General features: G+C 42.9%; 1 protein-coding gene across 1 annotated transcript in view; it reads left to right on the forward strand.

Moving 5' to 3' along the window:
• The first annotated feature begins 2,850 nt into the window (after positions 1-2,850).
• The window catches only part of TANC1 (tetratricopeptide repeat, ankyrin repeat and coiled-coil containing 1), a 215,809-nt gene continuing 200,433 nt past the window's right edge, over positions 2,851-18,226 (forward strand). The window contains exon 1 of the mRNA XM_054562425.1: positions 2,851-2,981. The gene's annotated coding sequence lies outside the window, so the exon portion shown is untranslated. The remainder of the gene's footprint in view (positions 2,982-18,226) is intronic.

An 18,226-nucleotide genomic window follows, 5' to 3' on the forward strand; every position in this document is an offset into this window, starting at 1 on the left:
ATCGAACCAGTGACCTTATGTTTGCGGTATGACGCCCATCCCACTGAACCACACCAGTCAGGGCTTTTTAATTTTTTTTTTTTTCCTAGCTGGAATCAACAGAAATGTAATGAGTGAGCTTTTCATACTGAATGGAATGAGCAGAAATACCCTAAGAAAAGGAAGAGGTGATTCTGGCTCTCCCCTCCCCCTAAAAATACAAATAAACCATCACCTAATAATTAACTAAAAGCATCATACTTTTTTAAAGAGAAAAGCAAGGTTTTTAAAAAGTATTAAAATTTGTTTTTTGAATCTCTGCTCAGCTAATACTTTACATACAGTGTGGGGCAAGAGTAGGTTTACAGTTGCAAGTATGTGAAAGTTTATTCTTATGTTATTTTTTAATTATTATATTATTTTCCATATAAACAACTGTAAGCCTACTTTTGCCTCACCCTGTATTTATATGCTTAGAAAATGTTCAAATATTTTCTTACAGACTTGATTTTAATGTATCCCCTATTTTTCCTTACCCACGAATTTTTATTACCTTGTGTTTTTGGCCTTGTCTTCTATAAAATGTACCATTTTCACTCAGCTTCAGACAGCTTTGATGTTCTTAGTGTGGCATACTCTATGTAATATTAGCTGCTTAGAGCTGGAGATCAGATTGTGCATAATAACATATGTAGTTCGTATTGTATAAACACTACAGGAAGAAGGGGAGACAGGGCCCTTCTGTGTACAAATTTCAGATTGCTAGCTTTATGCCTGTTTTGAATGTTAAACACTTCTAAGTAGGCAGTGATGAAGTTACTTCTTTAGTGGCTGTGACTTCTGAAACTATAAAGACAATTTTTTTTTCAACTAATCTAAAGATGATGCTGGTAATTAACATAATTACTTTATGTGTTTTTCTACTTGCTACTTAGTGAGCTGGGGGGGGGGCGGGAATGAATTTCATTGTCTTCAAAGCCCAATTTAACGAAGTAATTTCATCAAATATTTGGAGAATACAGCTTAGAAGAGCCAAAGACAGAACATGATATTATACAAATGATAAATTGCATGCACTATACATTTCATCCATTATAAAGAAGTCTGAGGCAGGGAATTGTGCCAGTTGATTTCTCTAGGATTGTTTCTTTTATATCTTAATATTTCAGATTAAAATCTGTGCAGGGTTTTTATTTTTTATTTTTTTGGTGCTTGTTTGTGTCATTCTTTCATCATTAAGGTTGCTGTCCGGCTTCTTCATCTGTTGTTGAAAGATTGGTAACTTTTATGTATATCATTTCAAGAGAAATTAAATAAAACCTATTACCATGTTTTTCAGCAACGAGACATTTCAGAGTAAAGAAATAAGTCCATAGCTTCTCTGGTTTAATAAGTTTATATTTTAAATATTCATATTCTGTTTTGCTACAGGAAGACTTCAAGGCTGCTGATAATGCTTACTGCTCAAACAACAGCCCAGTAATAATCAGGCCTTTGAAACTATGGGTGAAAAATCCAGCAAATTTCAGTCATCTTTTATTTATGTAAAGCGATTGTGTGGCATTTTGCCCTCTTTCCTTTTTCATAAGAACTTTAAATATGGACACTCCCCTCCCCAGATATCTTTATATTGGGAAGCTCTGCATGAGGTGGAAGTTTTTATGGGGGAGCTTGTTTAAAACAGTTCTCTTTAAAGGCAGGTTTGCCACAGCAAGGTTAGAGGTTGCCCATAAATCCATTTACAGCAACTTCTGTATTCCCTGCTCCAGACCCACCATTGGGGTGACCTCTGCACAATACCCCCAGGCCACACAAGGAAGCAGCGGTCCTGGTTGATCCTTCTTGACCAAGGCGGGTCTAAAGGGTTTGGGGTATGGAGTGCGTTAGCCCCCTAGCCTGAAATGGCTGCCTGGGATTCCTGGGTGAAACCGGGACTCCTGAACCCAAAGCCCTATCCCAGCTCTCGCTCCGCTGGGGAATAACAAAACATTTTGGGACCTCGGGAATTTCGTTTACTGCTACCAACTGAAGCAATAATAGCATCTTTGTGTTTCTCCCCGCTCCATACCTCCTCCTCCCGCCCATAGAAGCACATCGTTGGTCCTCTGTGGATGTAACACAGGCAGCCCAGGGCTAGCCTGGAACGGTCAGAGGAGGCTGCAGACACCCGGCCCCGGGGTCGCCCAGGCAATCCTCTCTCCCTTAACATCACTAATTAGGTTTCAGCAAAGAAAAAGACAGTGCAGAAGAGATGCCCCCCCTCTACACCTTCCATCTTTTTAGCTCATTCTTGCTCCAGAAGGTGTGGAGGGAGGCAGGGGTGGAGGGGACGGGGGGGGGGGGGAAGGGGGAGAGCGAGCGAGCGAGGCAGAGAAAATTCAAGACAGCCACACAAAGTCACCCTAAAGCATTCACCAAAACTTAGCTTGGTTAATTGCTCCCATATGTCCTCCTCGGTTGTTTTCAAAAGGCAGTAAGGAGGAAAGAGGCCGTGTCACTTCACTGATTTTAGAGAGATTTAAAAAAAAAAAAGACTATCACCCATCTTGACCCAGTCCCTGAGTGGCCCAAGCTCAGGTGCCGAGGGACGGGCCACCTAGGAGAAAGCTAGGGACTCGGCAGGGAGAAGCGAGGAGGAGAGGCGCTGCGCCTGGCCCAAAGTTCGCGCGCCGGGTCTCGGGAGTCGCCCCAGCCCCAGGCGGGGAGGGGCGCGGGAGGCGCGGCCCGGGCGGGCGCGCGAGAAGAAGGTGCCTTCGGGAACACGCGCAAGGGCGGGGATTCGGGCTGCCAATGAGGCCCCGGTGTGGGCCGAGGGAGGCGGAGGTTGGGGGGGCGGTGGTGGGGACTGGCTGGATCCTTGCCTCCGCTGTGGCAGCTGCGGGAGCAGCGGCAGCCTCGGAAGCCAGAGGAGAGGCAGTGGAGGAGCGCCTAGCTGACCGCGCCCCGAGGCCGGGCCCTGGGGGTGGGGAACCGCGGCGAAGAGCTGGAAACTTTCCCGGCAGGTAACTCTTGCAGCCCTGACACCACCGCGGGCCTTGGAGCGCCCCGGGCAGGGCCAGCCTTAGCGGGGCAGAGGAGAGAAGAGGGGTCCCAGGGAGGAAGAAAGGGTCATGAGGAGAGTAGAAAGGCATGTGGGAAAGTTTCTGGAGCCTGCCCCCCCTTCTCTGGGGCACACCCGGGAGCTTTCCGGGGATAGGCTCGGACATGTTGTGCACCTCAGGCCTTAGTGCTGGCGGCTCTGGAGAGTCTGCGCCTTTCCTTCACCATCCCTTCCCCGCCAGACCGATCTGGGGTTCGGGGGCACCGGGAACGCGTGACGGCACGCTGTGTTTCAAGACCACCCCTACCCAGTCTCCTTGACCCCTTTCTCACCTCCTTTGTAGCCCTCGGGCTTGGCAAAGGCCTGGGCAGCGCCTGGTACCTAGGGCGGAGAGGCGCGCCTGGTACCGCGGGGTTCAGGGTGCCCCGGAGTGTAGGAGAGTGCGGGTCGCGAAGTTGCCGGGTGAACTTAGCCGGTGGAGGGTGGTGTCGTAATGCCACTGTTTGGGCTGAAAGTCTATTGCTTCACCTCCAAGAACGGTGCGATTAGCATATCCACGTTCTTTTTTTGGGGGGGGGGTGGTAAGATAGGTAGGATTAAACATTGAGGGGGAGCTGAGAAGGATGAAAATTGTATCAAGATGGTGAATATGTTCTTTGGAGAGTGGAGAGTGGTCACTTTGGGGGTACTTAGGGCGCGCGTTCTTCCTGAAGGACTTTGGGGTGCGGGAACAATGCGTGGGGTGTGCGGGGCTCTCCGCTTTGGCGCGGCAGCCTTCCGGAACGGCTGGCGAGGAAGGAAGCCTAGGCATTGTGTGTTGTTTTTGCATACAGCAGCGTCTCTGGGCCAGCGTTCTCAAAAACTTATTTGACTTACTGTATAACGCGCCGGGAGGAAATGCGGCGATGGCCAGGTAGAAATACGGCGCCACAGCCAGGGAGCTGGAGGACACGCGGTTCGGACACAGTCTGCCCTCCAGCCCACTCTTGCCCCAGATCCCCGTGCCTGGACTGACGGGAATCATCTCAGTAGCGCTGTTCCCCGTTAGAGAGTCAATTCGGGGAGGTTAGGAGGGCACCTTCATCTTGAACTTGACCCGAGTTGCGGCGGCGCCGTCTGGGCGGGTTACAAGGTAAAGGGAAGCTGAATCTTCCCGTGGGATGGGCCTCGAACTCGGGCAAAGAACGGAAGTGCCCGTTCAGAATCTTTGGGGAAAGGGCTTAGGACTGCTGATGCCCCTAATTCTGGAAATACCATCCCGCCAGACTGCAGAATTTACTAATGTGTTTGGAGTGGGGGCGCGGATGGGAGAGAAAAGTTAGAAACCTGGTTAGTTGATACAGAGAGTTGGTATTTCTCTGTAGAGGAAATGAAGGGAGCCTGCATCTCTGCTTTCACCAGATCGGCTGCTCGCTCTCCGTCCCCCGCCCCCGCTTTTTCCTTCCTGGGTCATCGTTATTACTACCAAGCTGGTACTCCTGCAATGGGAGTGGGGAGGTGGGGGGAGGTGGGAGGAGGTGGGGGGAGGTCGGGGGAGGTGGGGGAAGAAAAGAAAGCGTTTGTGAAGCTTCTCTGTCCAGCTTGGAGGTATTTCAGATCTGCTACTAGGAAGAGTCCTGGATTTTTAACAGCTGCTCCTTGATTGCTGGGAATGAAAGAATTTATGAGCCACTGAGACATGCTCATTATAGTAGTATGTTTTACTCATCTAAGCTACTTAAGGATTTCACAAGGGACCTTCCCTACGGTATGGCAGTTTCTGCAAAGTTTGTGTCGTCCAGAACGCTTGGTGGGTGTCAGAATGTATGGAAAATATATCCTAGCGGTGTTAAGATGAAAAGTATGCAGGACAAAAGGAAATATGGTATCTGACATCCTTCAGGACTTCCTCCTAGGGTTGCTCCTGTTACCTGCCAAGTGAATTCAATCCAGGCTTCCGGACCGTTGTGATTTGACAATAAGGGATGGGAAATAGTGTCATCGATTTTGTGGAGTCAGGAAAGTCCAGAAATAAGTTATGGGCACTTCTCATGGCCCTGTCTTTCAGTTGGGTGGCCACAAACTTAACTTTTACAGGGACTTGGAAACTATGGTTTTCCTGCTTTCTGGTTTAACCACCAGAATGTCCAAATTATCATAATTTATGTCCACCATGGAACTAAAACATAACTGATTCATAGTCAGCCTTTTTCTGCTTCCCATAACTGCTTGCAGAAAAAAAGAACATATTGTTTCTTTAACCACACACAATTTCTTTGGTGCCATAGTGGGTTGTTGATACTGGGTGATCGAGGGCACAATTTTTTTAAAAAAGATTTTATTTATTTACTTTTAGAGAGGGGGCAAGGGAGGGAGAAAGAGGAGGAGGGACACATCAATGTGTGAGAGACACATCGATCAGTTGCCTGTCATGGGCCCCCAACTGGGGACCTGGCCTGCAACCCAGGCTTGTGCCCTGACTGGGAATTGAACCTGAGACCTTTTGGTTCAGAGGCCGATACTCAGTCCACTGAACCACATCAGCCAGGGCGAGGGCACAATTTTAAAGACAATGGAATTGTCTCCACTAAATTGTCCATTTTTAGGCAATACCCCCTTCCTTCTAAGTTGCTGACTAATTCTCGATCTCCCAGGGAACATTAAAACCAATATCCCTGGGATGATGGAACTATAATCCGTATTATAATGATGCCTGCCAACATAACTGGAGGTTAGTGTTATGTTGATATTTTCATTAGACATTTCTAACCCAATTGTTCAGGTTTTCTCTGCATTGGATTGAAAGTAGGCTGTGAGTCTCATAACCAGGGAACTGGCTTTATTTTTATCTTTCTGATGAAGAGTTTAATTTAACTTTTAAGCAACAGAAGTAAAGTTTACAAAAGCAAAATAAAGCAGAGGAATTATACAGATAAGTTGATGTTCCCTGACTTATGATAGTTATGTTCTGATAAATCCATCATAAGTTTAAAATATCACAAGTCCAGCCTTGATCAGTGTGTTGTGGTTGGGTGTTGTTCCACAAAGTGAAGGGTTGCCAGTTCGATTCCCAGTCAGGGTGCATGCCTAGGTTGCGGGTTTGGTCTCTGGTCAGGGCTGTGCAGGAGACTGCCAATCCATGTTTCTCTCTCGCATTGATGTAGCTCTCTCTCTTTTTCTCCCTCCTTTCTCCTCTCTCTAAAAATAAAATAAAAATCACAAGTCAAAAATGTATTTAATAGTTCTAAAGTACTGAACATGAATAGCATAAGCTTAGCCTAGCCCACCTTAAATGTACTCAGGATACTTACAGTTGGGTAAAATCATCTAACACAAAGCCTATTTTATAATGAAGTGCTGAATATCTCATGTAATTTAGCGCATGAATCACTTTCACATCATCATAAAGTAAAAAAAAATTATAAGGCAAGCCATCGTAAGCTGGGGACTGTGTGTTTGTACATATGTACTATATCTGGGGAGGGATTTTAGTCCTAGAATAGTTTTGTTTTGAACTCTCTGAGTATTTTAGTGGTGGAAAAACTAGACCCTCCCTCGATCCCCACCAGTTTACAAAAGTGTTTCCTGGGCAAGACTCAAACTTTTCTGGGACTTGGTTTTCTCATCATTATCATCCCTAAAATGCAATGACCTTTCCACCCTAAAGTTCTGTGACTCTTCAAGACTCTGAGAAATGCAGACATTCTGGGGTCAGTGCTGTAATAGTAAAACAGTACTTTGGGGTTTACAAAGGGCTTTACCTCCATATTTTGACCCCAAACACTCAGTTAAGTACTGAGGCAGGGCAAGTTGAATCAGTTTGCTAAATATTATCTATACCTGCTGGAGTTGAACCTAGGTCTTCTGATTCTCCCTGCTCATCCCCCGTACCTCTCTTTATTCATGGTGTCACCTGTGAATTGGCCAAAACCTGACAGACTGATGTTAGTATGTGGTAGTTTCTCATTTATGGTTTATTCTGGTTTCAGGACCCCAGGGTTAACATCTATGCTTTGATGTCAGAGATTAAAAACAGTTCACTAACAGTGGTAATAAAACTTTCTCCCTTAAGAGAGTTCAGAAATTCACATACCTCAAACTAATCATTTGTTTATTCTCAACTTCTTTTTTTATTAAGTAGGCTTCAGGGTATCATGTGATTTATAATTCGGGCTAGTACTTCAGACAGCATTCTTAAGAAAATCACAGCTCAAATCTGTATGTCTTTCTAAAAATAAGAAATGAACATGTCACTTGCCTTTCATCTTGGTATCCCTCAGCTTAATTTACAAAGCCTGGATGAATGTCCCTTTTTTGGTGTCATCCTTCTTGAGCTCTTTTTACTGATGTCTAAATAAATCTGATTTTGTAGCGCTTTCTATTCTAAATAAATTCTTCCCTTATGGTGCTATTGATTTAATGGTAAAGAAGTAGTAGGTTGCAGGTGAACAATTTTCACTATCACTCTCAATGTGCGTCCTGTGTCCTGCTTGCCTACTTACGAGCTCTGAGTGCAGCTTGACACTCATCTGGAAGCTGGTATGGATTTTCTTGAAAAGGTTCTAAAATAAAATTATGTGCTGAACTATGGGCTCTTTTTTATCTGAGCAGACTCTCCATCTTCAGTTTTAAACTTATTCTAAGAAGACTGTCTTTTCAAAATATTAAGCAATGGTGTTTCATCCTCAAAAATAGGATGCATCAGTCAGCAGCAACTGACTGACTGAAAAAAGGCTGCCATTTATTTCCTTGTACACATGGAAATAAATGGCATGGAGAGTGTTTTGAAGCAGTGTTTGCTAATGAAGTCGGGATACTTTGTAATTCCTGTACTGGACAAGGACAAGAGCAGCAAAGCTGAAGAATGGCTTCTGGATGTTGTTATCGGGAGCATGGATTTTGAATGACGGGAGGACTTCTGATAAAGAAGGTTATTGGGAAACATCATCTTGTAGAGAGTAAAAGAGGTTCTGGTTTGGTTTGGGTCGGTGCGTCTGCGTCACTGCTGCAGGTTGTCCTTCTAGGGTAGATGTTGTCTTCAGGGGCTCCGGCAGGTGTGTATGATCAAGGAGAATGTTCTGGACTGAAGAGTCTCACAGGCAAGAATGTCAGGGACAAGAAAAGTCTTGCAAAGGGATGGCATAGATCCTGGATTTTAGCACAGATTTTGCCACTGCCCTGGGGGAATTTTAGTGAAAGTCTTCTAGCCACCGTTGTATACAGATGTGAATGCAGGATGTTTACCCATATAGCCCAGAGCCACAGTGACTCACCCCCACCTTCCCTGCCCCACCCAGCACAACCAGGGTTGCTTGCCGGTCCTGAACAGTGGATTATTACCCCTGTGAGTTGGGTTGGGGGATGGGGCAGTCTCCAAGAAGCACTTGGCTATGACTTTTTCATGCATATATAGTCATGCAAAAACAGGATCCTATATTTTGTGTGCTTCTGAGGAAATATGAAAAAGATTCAACATACAAGGGTGCATATAATGATTGGCATAGTTGAGTGTGTAGATACTTAACGTAATGTGCTTTTTTCCCCCCTGTCATATCAGTACATTTTTCTTTGGCACTGTTTTAATGACTGGTTAGTAAATCTATTATATATATTACCATAATGTAACCAGTTCTTTTTGACAGTTTGGTATGTTGGAAAGAAATATCTCTTAGGCCATCAGAGCCCTTTGGCTCAGATACGATGGACTCTTCGTTAAATCACAAGGCACAGCACACAGAGGTACGTGGCCACTGGTAGCTTCATAAACTCATGTCATCAAGAAACTGACTGTTTGCTCTTAGTTTTAATTTGGGAAAACTCTGGAGAGAACTTGATTGGCTTAATGCCAGCCAAAGGTGAGTTATGATTGGCAGTCCCCATGGGACCCAAACTGTGGGACCGTGGGGCAATGAAGTGTCCGACAAAGAAGGTGATTATTGTTAATGGAAGGGAGAGGGGACCGGTTAAACGAAAAGAGCAAACTGTCTAATGCACGATAGGCTTCTAAAAGCGGTATTGCTGGGGCATAACAACGTACCAGTGTGCTAAGGAGTGTGACCATTTTTAATGCTCCTGTGATGTATACCCCATGGTCTTGAGAGTAGTAGACTTTTTGACCTTCTCTGTGGGTTTGAATTGCTGCATATTCAGGAGCTTGTATATTGAATTATTGCAAAAAAACTCAGGAGTTTGTCATTATTCCCATGTAACCCATTATATGCCCCCCTCTCTCTGCCATGTTTTATTCTCGATTACTTGGATTAGGAACATCAATTATTAATGTTTATTGAGTGCTTGCTGGCTGAACGAGATGTTTGAATTGAAAAACAAACAACTGTGGGAATGAAACGGTATGTTTTTTTCTTCTTCCATTGTCCCATATGCATAGAGGGCTATGCCAGGGATGGTTTGTTGCCCGTATCACAGCATTCCCCATCTTGGCCCCCCTTCCTTCTTGTGGCTTGACAACCGTTGATTTGTATGAGATCCGAAATTGGAGTAGGGCTCAGCTGGGTGGTTCTTACGCCTGTGCCTAGGCTCACTCATGCTCTGGTGGTTACGTGATTTATTGCAGGGGTCATTGCTGTGATAACTTACCACATTATTTGAAACATAATCCTGCTTTTGACTAGTTTTACGTTGGCTCTGCACTTCAGGGTAGGTTGGGTATGTCTCTTGCCCCAGGGAGTGCATGTCGATTAAGCCAAGTGAACTTTAGTAATACCATACTTTTTGTCAGTGTCTGGTTAATGGATAGGGATGTGACACCAGTTAGGTCCTACCACATTGGGAACCTAAGATTGTCAGCAAAATTGAACAAGTTGACATTCTGAGGCTTACAGAAATACAAAGATGGAAGGCGCCAATGACTTTTTTAGCTGCTGAATTTAACCAACCCTAGAACCCCTCTGACTCAGAACTTCTTTTGTTAGAAAAAAATGTTATTGTTTGAGACAGGAATCTCCAAAGTGGAGTGTGCTAGATGATTCAGCATGGAAGAAAATGTTAAAACCTTATCTAGAAAAAATTAAGGTTTATTAATATTTAATAGGTGGTTGGTACTGGTTGGTATATATGAAAGTCTCTTGTCACTTAGATTGTTTGAGGTCACCTGAGGAAGGAGTGAGCTTTGTACAACCTGGTGAAATTGATAACGGTGCCTTCATTCTCATTCTTGGCCGTTGGCGCACTCTATCCATATAAATGGACTTACAGATCCTATTACCTAGTATTAACTAAATTGACTTCCACAAAATGGACAAATGACTTAAAAAGATTCTTGCAAAGAAAGAGTAATGATAATGAGGTATGTATACAGGAACAAGAATTTGTCTTATTAGGAGATTAGGAAATGACTTAAGGTGGCACAAAATTATATATGGATTTGTATTAATAAATAAAAATAACCTTAAGGCTACTGTTTGAATCATTCTCATCCTTTAATAAGTTTTTAGTGGATGTTTTATGTACATACTGTAGTGGTATATGCATGTAATTTATAATTCTAGTGTTTTAATTATGTATAAATGAGAGGAGTGGGCAAAAGTAGGTTTACAGTTGTAATACAAGTAAACAATAAATTGTGTTTCATGTACTCAAAACTGTAAACCTACTTTTGCCCACCCCTGTATATACAACTTAATATATATTATGGGTACATGTTTAATTTTTTACTGTTAGGGCACTATGATTAAAAAAGTCTTGAGGCCACAGTTTACGTCTCTTATAATCACTTACTTTTTGTTACTTGCAGTTGAAGGTAGCATAGCAGATACAAGGACAAGAGCGAGCTGTGGCTGGTGCCCTTATATATTCACAGATCTCCGTGATCTGGGTCGTAACCTTCTTTTCCAGACCCAGTTGTCCTCTCTGTGTCTCTGCAGGTGCCCCTGAGTTCCTGCCCATTCTATAACTGTCACATACTGTGTGTCAATGTTGCCTTTGAGGAGGCCTATGACTGAAATTTTCATTGTCCTTCATGGCCTCACTCAAATAAATATTGCTTTCTCATTAACGTTTTTCGGATTTCCCCCTTCTGCTTTTAAATGGTTAATTCTATTTAATCCCCTTAGCACATCGTTTGTACATTCTTTGATACCTTTCTTGTTTTGCCTTTTATTAAGTTGTGCCCCTCACCCCCAACACTTTGCTTGGCTATGGATTGTAGGCTTCTTGATGGTAGGGGCCTGTCTTGCCTTAGTCATATTGTTTTAATTGCTTGTTTCCTCTTCTCAGAGAAATGGAGGCAGACAGAGAACCCACAGTTGTTAAACACAGTCCAGGCCAGTTACTGTGTGGAGGTCCTCTCACCCCCAGCCCTCGACAGCCGTAGGCTGAGAGCCGTAGGGAATCTGAGGGCAAGCAGTGCACATGCCAAGACAGGAGGATGCAGGATCCAGACTGGGGTGATGTTTATCCCAAGGCTGTTTTGTCTGCGCTCACACGTGTTGCCTGTAGTTAGTGACACATTGTCCTTCTTTCACGTGGGAACACTGACATGGATGAAAATGGTAAACACCCTGAGATGATGGTGCAAAAAAAATCACTGGACAATCCTAGGCAGATACAGTGAGTTCAAAGCGCTCTTCTTTCCTCGTGGACTGACAGGCAAGTCCTGGAGGATGAGCTGTATGAAGGTCTAAGTGCCTGTGAACAGTTAGCTATCTGCAAGAATACCACCAAGCAAAAACAGGGCAGACAGGCCCGGTGGTGGGGCCTGGCTTGAGCGTCCCTGTTGGGAGACAGGAGCGCCCTGTTGGAAGCCACACCGCTCAGCTGAATCAAATTATTTATGCCGATATTCTCTCCATGGTAAGGATAATTGAGGGTTGACAAGTTGTCGGCTTTCAAGTTGAGCCATGTTAAATATATGTTATCATGATGGAAAACAGACATCTCTCCAGGGTTTTGAGGGTCAAATGACAGAATGTATATGAAAGGGTTTTGAACGTTGTAAATTGCCTCCCAGATGCAAGGGAGACATCAAATTTGACTGTTTCCTTGTAGCAGTGACTTCGAGCTCAGATTTCTTTGTTAGCCATTTTTGTTTTCTTTTAAAAGTATTTCCAAAGTTTTAAAGTGCTGAGGCTCTTAGATAGAATAGGATACAATTTTTCTTAAAAAAAAAAAAAAAGACAACAAAAACCAAAACCCAACTAGACATTAGTTGAATTCTTGCTATGCAACTTTTAGTCATTGAGTGAGTAGGATCTGTGGTAAAGTGAATCTGTCTTGGAATCTAGTTGTTCAACTACACAAAGGACGCATTTTTAAGAATGGGACCAGTTCTGGTGCATCAAGATGCAAATCTGGGAGACTTGGAGGTAAATTACTGGAAACCCTTAAGTACCACCTGAAAGAAAGTGGAGAGTTTTGATTGTAGGTTTTGTTTTGTGTTCTGTTACTCTGTAGCCAGTAACTTACTTGGAGGGTTGAGGAAATCTTTAAAAAATCTCAAGGTAGTTTTGAAAGTGAAAACTAGGTGTGGTGTGACAATGTGGATGGACTTGAAGTCTATTCCATTGTAGAGCTCCAAGGAAATGGATTTGAATAAGTGAAGCTTAACTGCATTTGGGGGAAGTTTTACAGTGGTAATTTCACATTATAGAAAGAGTCTGACAAAATTAAAACATGTTTATGTGCAGAGTAAACATCTACTTATTTATAGATGCAAAAGACAGAAAAAGTGAATGGCACCTTAGTTGCAGATAGATGCAATTGTGAAATTTTTTTTTTTTTTTTTTTTTTTTTTTAAATTTGGAGTTCTTGAAGCATGTGTGTAATTTAGAGAGCCTTACCTCAGAGTTTCCTATGGAACCCACTTTGGGAATTAATGCAGTAATAAGAAACTGATTCTGAAGGAATTAATAGATGTTAAGGTAGGGAAAAACGGTTCTGTGTTCAAATAAGTGTCAATCTCTGGGTTAACCAAAGTATAATAGGCATTTTTGTCTTCACTGCAGGAATTTTGAGCACCTTATTTCTAATGTTCATTCTAAATCGCTTTGAAGGGGAACAGAGTATTTAGTATTTTCCAAATGCATTGAGCTGTAGAAACTTTTTTACAAAGCATCTTTTGGCGAGAGAATAGTTTTGGGTTGTTTAATTTGCTGAAATATTTTAAAGGAAATCGCAGACATCGTATCATTTCACTTGGCAAACTTTGATATGCATTTGTAACTAAGGACATAAGAAAAAAAATCACTATGCATTATCACTTTTAATAAAATTCACAGTAATTTCTTAACGTCATCTCATTGTCCCCCAGATGTAATTTGTCACCGTGTTTGTTTTTTTTTTGGAACCAGGATTCAGTCAAGGTTCACACACTGCATTGTGTGTTGTTGTTTTTGTCCCTTCAGTTTTTGTAAATGTAGAAGAATACTATCTCACCACCCCTCCCTCTCCCTCTTGACTTTTAGGAGAGACTGGTAGGCTGTCCTGTTTTCTGAAATTGTTTCCTTGTGGTGTTGTTTACCATGTTCCTTTGTCTCATGTATTTCCTATAAGCTAGAGATTAGATCTAAAGGCATATTTAAATTCAGTTTAAATACTTTTGACAAGAATAGGCCCTAGACTATGCTTTTTTCTCCTGTGACTTGGGAATAGGCATTAATTTAGCAATGCATAAGTAGTCTTCTTTTTATATATATAAAGTAAGGGCTTAGAGTATGTTGGAAATTAATTTCATTAGTATATCAAAGAGGTGCAAGTTTAATTTATTCCAGTTGTGGTTGGAACGTGGTGATATTCTGAATAGTTGGCCTGGTTAAGTGGATATAAGTTTTCAGTATATTTTAAGACTGTAAACTATGTGCCTCTTGGGTAAAGTGCCTTGGGTGTTAAACATTTTTGGTGGTTAAATTAGATTCAGAATGACAGGGTATGTGAATTGTAATGGTAAAACACTATTCCATAAAGATTTACTTCGAAGCACATTAATTTAGGAATATGCATTAATTCTACTTCCATTTGATAAATTTTAACAGTACTTTTGAAAATAAATGCTTATATTAATTTGAAATACAGCCATAAATCTAAGTATACCCTCAGGTGATAATATTTCTTAGAAATTTTTTTTATTTTTCACATACAGCTGACATGTATAATACTGTATTCATTTCAGGTGTACAACATAGTAATCAAACATTTATATAACTAACGAAAATGACTCAGGGTGATAATTTCATACGTACATTGTCTTGGAAACTCAGACATGTAAATAAATGTTCTTATCATAGCTGACTATGCTAACTTAATTTGCTGCTTAAGTTTTTTCTCCTTGATATCCTTCCAAGTACTTGTTGTATATCTGGGAAAAATTAAACTTAAAGGAATTCTGTGAGTCTTAATGAAGAATAGCACAATATATATAAAGTAGCTTTGTGTGATGAATGGTAGCTGTCACAGGCAGTTCCCAGCACGTTCTTATATTTAATCCCTTAGCAGACAAGAATACTGTTTGATACATTACAGTTTGCCTATTTTAAATAATAAGGTGCTCTGGACAGAACAGGTCTTTTGTAGCTAGAGCAGTACAGTAAACACACACACACACACATACTCTTGTTTTCTCTTCCCCTTTTCAAAATACAAATATATAGGGTATAGTGAAAACACGTGATCTTTGAAGCCAGATGAACTGTCGTTTTGTGTGTAGCTTTGGGCAGTTTTCTTGACCTCTCTTTCTTTGTCCGTGAAATAGGGTAGTAACTCCTGCTCCGTAGAGTTCACGCTAAGACTAAAGGTGAAAACCTATATAAAATGCGTAGCACCAGGCTTGGCTCATAGGTGCCAAAAACAGATCCCCTTCTTTCCTTTCATCCTCTTAGCCATACTTTAAAATTCAACTTCCTGAATCAGTAGTTGAATGGAAGTTTTTGTTTTGAGTGTTTTGGAAACTGCTAATTTTAAGCTACTTGTTACGGAAGACCTTGATTCCAAGACAATCTGTATAGTTAGTTGGTTGCTTATATTAAAGCAACTAGATGTTTATATGAAATGTTTTGAACAAACAAGTGAGACAGTTTTAGATGGTAATTTATAGAGAAAAAGGAACGAAAGGAAAAAAAGGGGGGTATTTTATTATTGGCATGAGGATATTGGTAACAAACGGACTGGTTTTAATTAAAATGAATATTTCAAAATCCATTTATTTAATAAGACTGAGAACATGAGACGCTCCACTGACTTCAGTAGAGCTTTGTTTGAGTGTGGTTTAGATTAGAACGTTGAGCTTTGTTTTGTGTAGATGGAGTAAGTCTACAGTGCCACGCTCTCGTCCTGTGTGCGCGTTTAGGGGCGGGGCTGTTGCCAACCAGGAGAGCAGGCTTCCCGACAGGGCCTCACACCCTCACGGGGCGGGGCGAGGAGGGAGAAATCTTCTGACTGTCGGCGTGCCCTGTTAAAGACTCATGTAAAGGAAGAATGGATACATCCTAAGTTTTGAACAGGAGAAGTCAAGGGACAGTTTGAAGGCCTCTTTGATAGACCTTTATGGGCCTTGCCTTCTTGGCATTTATTAAACAGAAGAGTTTCCCTCTATCAGCTGTCTCCAAGTGTTGGGCATTTGGCTCTGCTGCTGCCTTTTACAATACGGGGAAGGTCTCAGGGAGGCCCCGGGCTCACGCCCCTCCCTGCCCACGCAGCACCTATTCTCTGTCAGTGAACTCGCTGCCTTAAGGACACGCAAGTCCAGCTGCTCGTGAGCTTTTAACACCTTTTCTGTATCATTCACCAAGATTTTTATTTATCTTTTCCTTTTGGAAATGTTTTGTGTACACAATAGGGACTCCTTAAACTGTCCAGCTCCGCATACCACAAGTCAAGCCTGGAGGAATCAAAGAGCCTGATTTCCCTCCTCCATTGTGGAAAAAAAGGAGAAGATACCACTTCTAGAGGGATAGTGATCGCCTTCTAAGCCGATGGAATTTTTAAAGACATTTCACCTTCATAGGATGAAGTGTTTTTGCTTCCTTCATTAAGAGCAGCCTTCGCTTGCTCAAAAAATACAATATCCTTATGAGTTTAGAAGTAAAAAGTTGCCATGAAGGTGTTATCTATTTGACAAATTAGAAACTTTTCATTTGTCAAAGGATGGTGGAAGTCTTGCATTCATTTTTCCAACAAATATTTCCTGAGGGCTGTCACTGTGTGCTCTTCTGAGTGTGAGGCCTAACTCTGTGTCTCAGTCTGAGGAAACGAGTGCATGCATAGCACACATGCTAGAGAGACACGTGTGCAGCAGGAGGTAGAGGGAGGGGAGGGAGAGCAGGAGGAGGAGGAGGGGGAGCAGGGGGAAGAAGGGGGTTCCAGGGAGGAGGTGAAGGATGTGTAACACTTCGCCAGGTGGAGAGAGGGTGAGGGGCTTTCTATGAAGGAAGCACGATGAGCAGAGGCCGGGAAGCATGAAAATACAAGTCATGTTTGGGGTGTTGTTACTAGAGCAGATGGTGCTTGGCATTTGGGTACAGTGACAGGGAGGAGAGAAGCAGATTGCAAAAGGCCCTGCATGCCAGACTAAGAAGTATGGACTTGATCCTGTAAAGTAAGCGATAGCTATCAAAGGTTTTAAAGCGGTGAGATGATGTAATCAGAGCTGTGTGTCGGAGAAAAGCTCTGGCAGCGGTGCTGTGGAGGAGAGGCTGGCGTGGGGACAGATGGGCGGCAGGGCTCTCTGCTATGAGGCTTTTGAAGTAGGTCAGGTGAGAGATGATGTTGGAGCTGAAGTTAGTGGGAGGAAGAGAACTAATGTCAGTAGAATGCCTTTTATTTTGCATTTAGGGGGCATTAGCTCCTGTAATCCAAGCAAAAAACTTTTCATGGACTGCTGTTCTCATCATCCTCATTTTGCAGACAAGGAGATGGGCTCAGGGTGACCTGGCTCAGCCAAGACTGGAGCTCAGGGTGACATTCCTGTGCTTTTAGGGCACCGTGCTTTTACAACAGAGAGAGTGAGAACTCAAAGAAAGCTGCACAGGGGAGATAATTTTGGGTGGAATGGAAGCTACTTTGAGACCAGAAAAGGAATACAACAGGTCCTTGAATCTCATCATTTCATTCAAGGTCATTTCATCATTCATGTGATACAGTGAGATGCTGCAGGAACTTCCCTTGTTTATATCAATTAGCCTGTAGTCAAATTGATTTCCTTATGAATCGTTTCACTTAAAGTTGCAGAACCCAGGGGCGACGTTTGGTGAGGACTCACTATACTTGGCAGCTGACTAAAGGTGAAAAGCAAGGCTGTTTCCAGGTGCGGCAGCAAGAGCAGACAATGAATGACACAAGTACCTGAGGGCTCTCTCAGGAGGCGAGAGGCAGGGTGTGGGGCCCTTTTGGGATACCCAGGTGGAAATGCCCAGTAGGTAGTGGGAAGTTTGGTTCTTGGAGTGGCATCCCGGCCTCCCTGAAGAAACCTCTTTACGTCCTCAGGGTAGGCTTGGGATAGAACTTCTGTAGGAGGGGATGGGTAAGTAGCCCCTACTCCGGCAGCCCCTAGTCCTAAATGGTACTGCCTCTAGGAATCACGTAGGGCACTTCCTCTGAACACACATTTCCAAGCCCTGCCCGCAGGTGTTGCCTCAGTGGGTCTGGAGTGGAGTTGAGCAATCTGCATTCATACCAAGACCCTGGGTCAAGTGAGGCAGGTGGGGACAGGATCATGCTTTTGAGAATGTTTGGCTCTGAATGGCCAAGGCTGTTTTTTAATTTCACTTCTTTCAGGGACCTTTTGATAGCTCCTTAAACAGTATGCTGTTGATTTCTGGTAAAAAGCAACATCTAGGGAAATTGCTTGTTTTTAGGAACTTAGGTCCATTAATACTTAATTCTGCCAAGGATGCTTTTTAGTTATTTGGATTAATACTCAAAAGTAGCAAGCCCTAAAAATTTGGTTTGGTTTTGCCTTTTAAGTGGACCTTTGGCAAGAAGTTTCTAGTGAAATTAGATTCTGAGTGTTTTTCTTACTTATGAAAAAGAAGGTTGAGGGAGGGAACCTGAGATGTGGGGAGTGAGGGGTAGAATGGGGTTCTTGGTTTGCCTAGGAATGGCCTAGGGTGTCACAGACTAAAGGTCACTGAATGGTGATCTAATGTACAGTATACGGTGAGCTGTATTTGGCAAAACTATGTTACATATTTGTGAGTTGTTAAGAAAGCAGATCTTTAATGTTAGTACCACATGTGCGCACAGTAATAGTATGGGCTGTTGGTGTTAACTAATCTAATT

Source organism: Pteronotus mesoamericanus, unplaced genomic scaffold (genome assembly GCF_021234165.1).
Source record: "Pteronotus mesoamericanus isolate MK-2021 breed Mesoamerican mustached bat unplaced genomic scaffold, CSHL_Meso_final scaffold_651, whole genome shotgun sequence".
Lineage (NCBI taxonomy): Eukaryota > Metazoa > Chordata > Mammalia > Chiroptera > Mormoopidae > Pteronotus > Pteronotus mesoamericanus.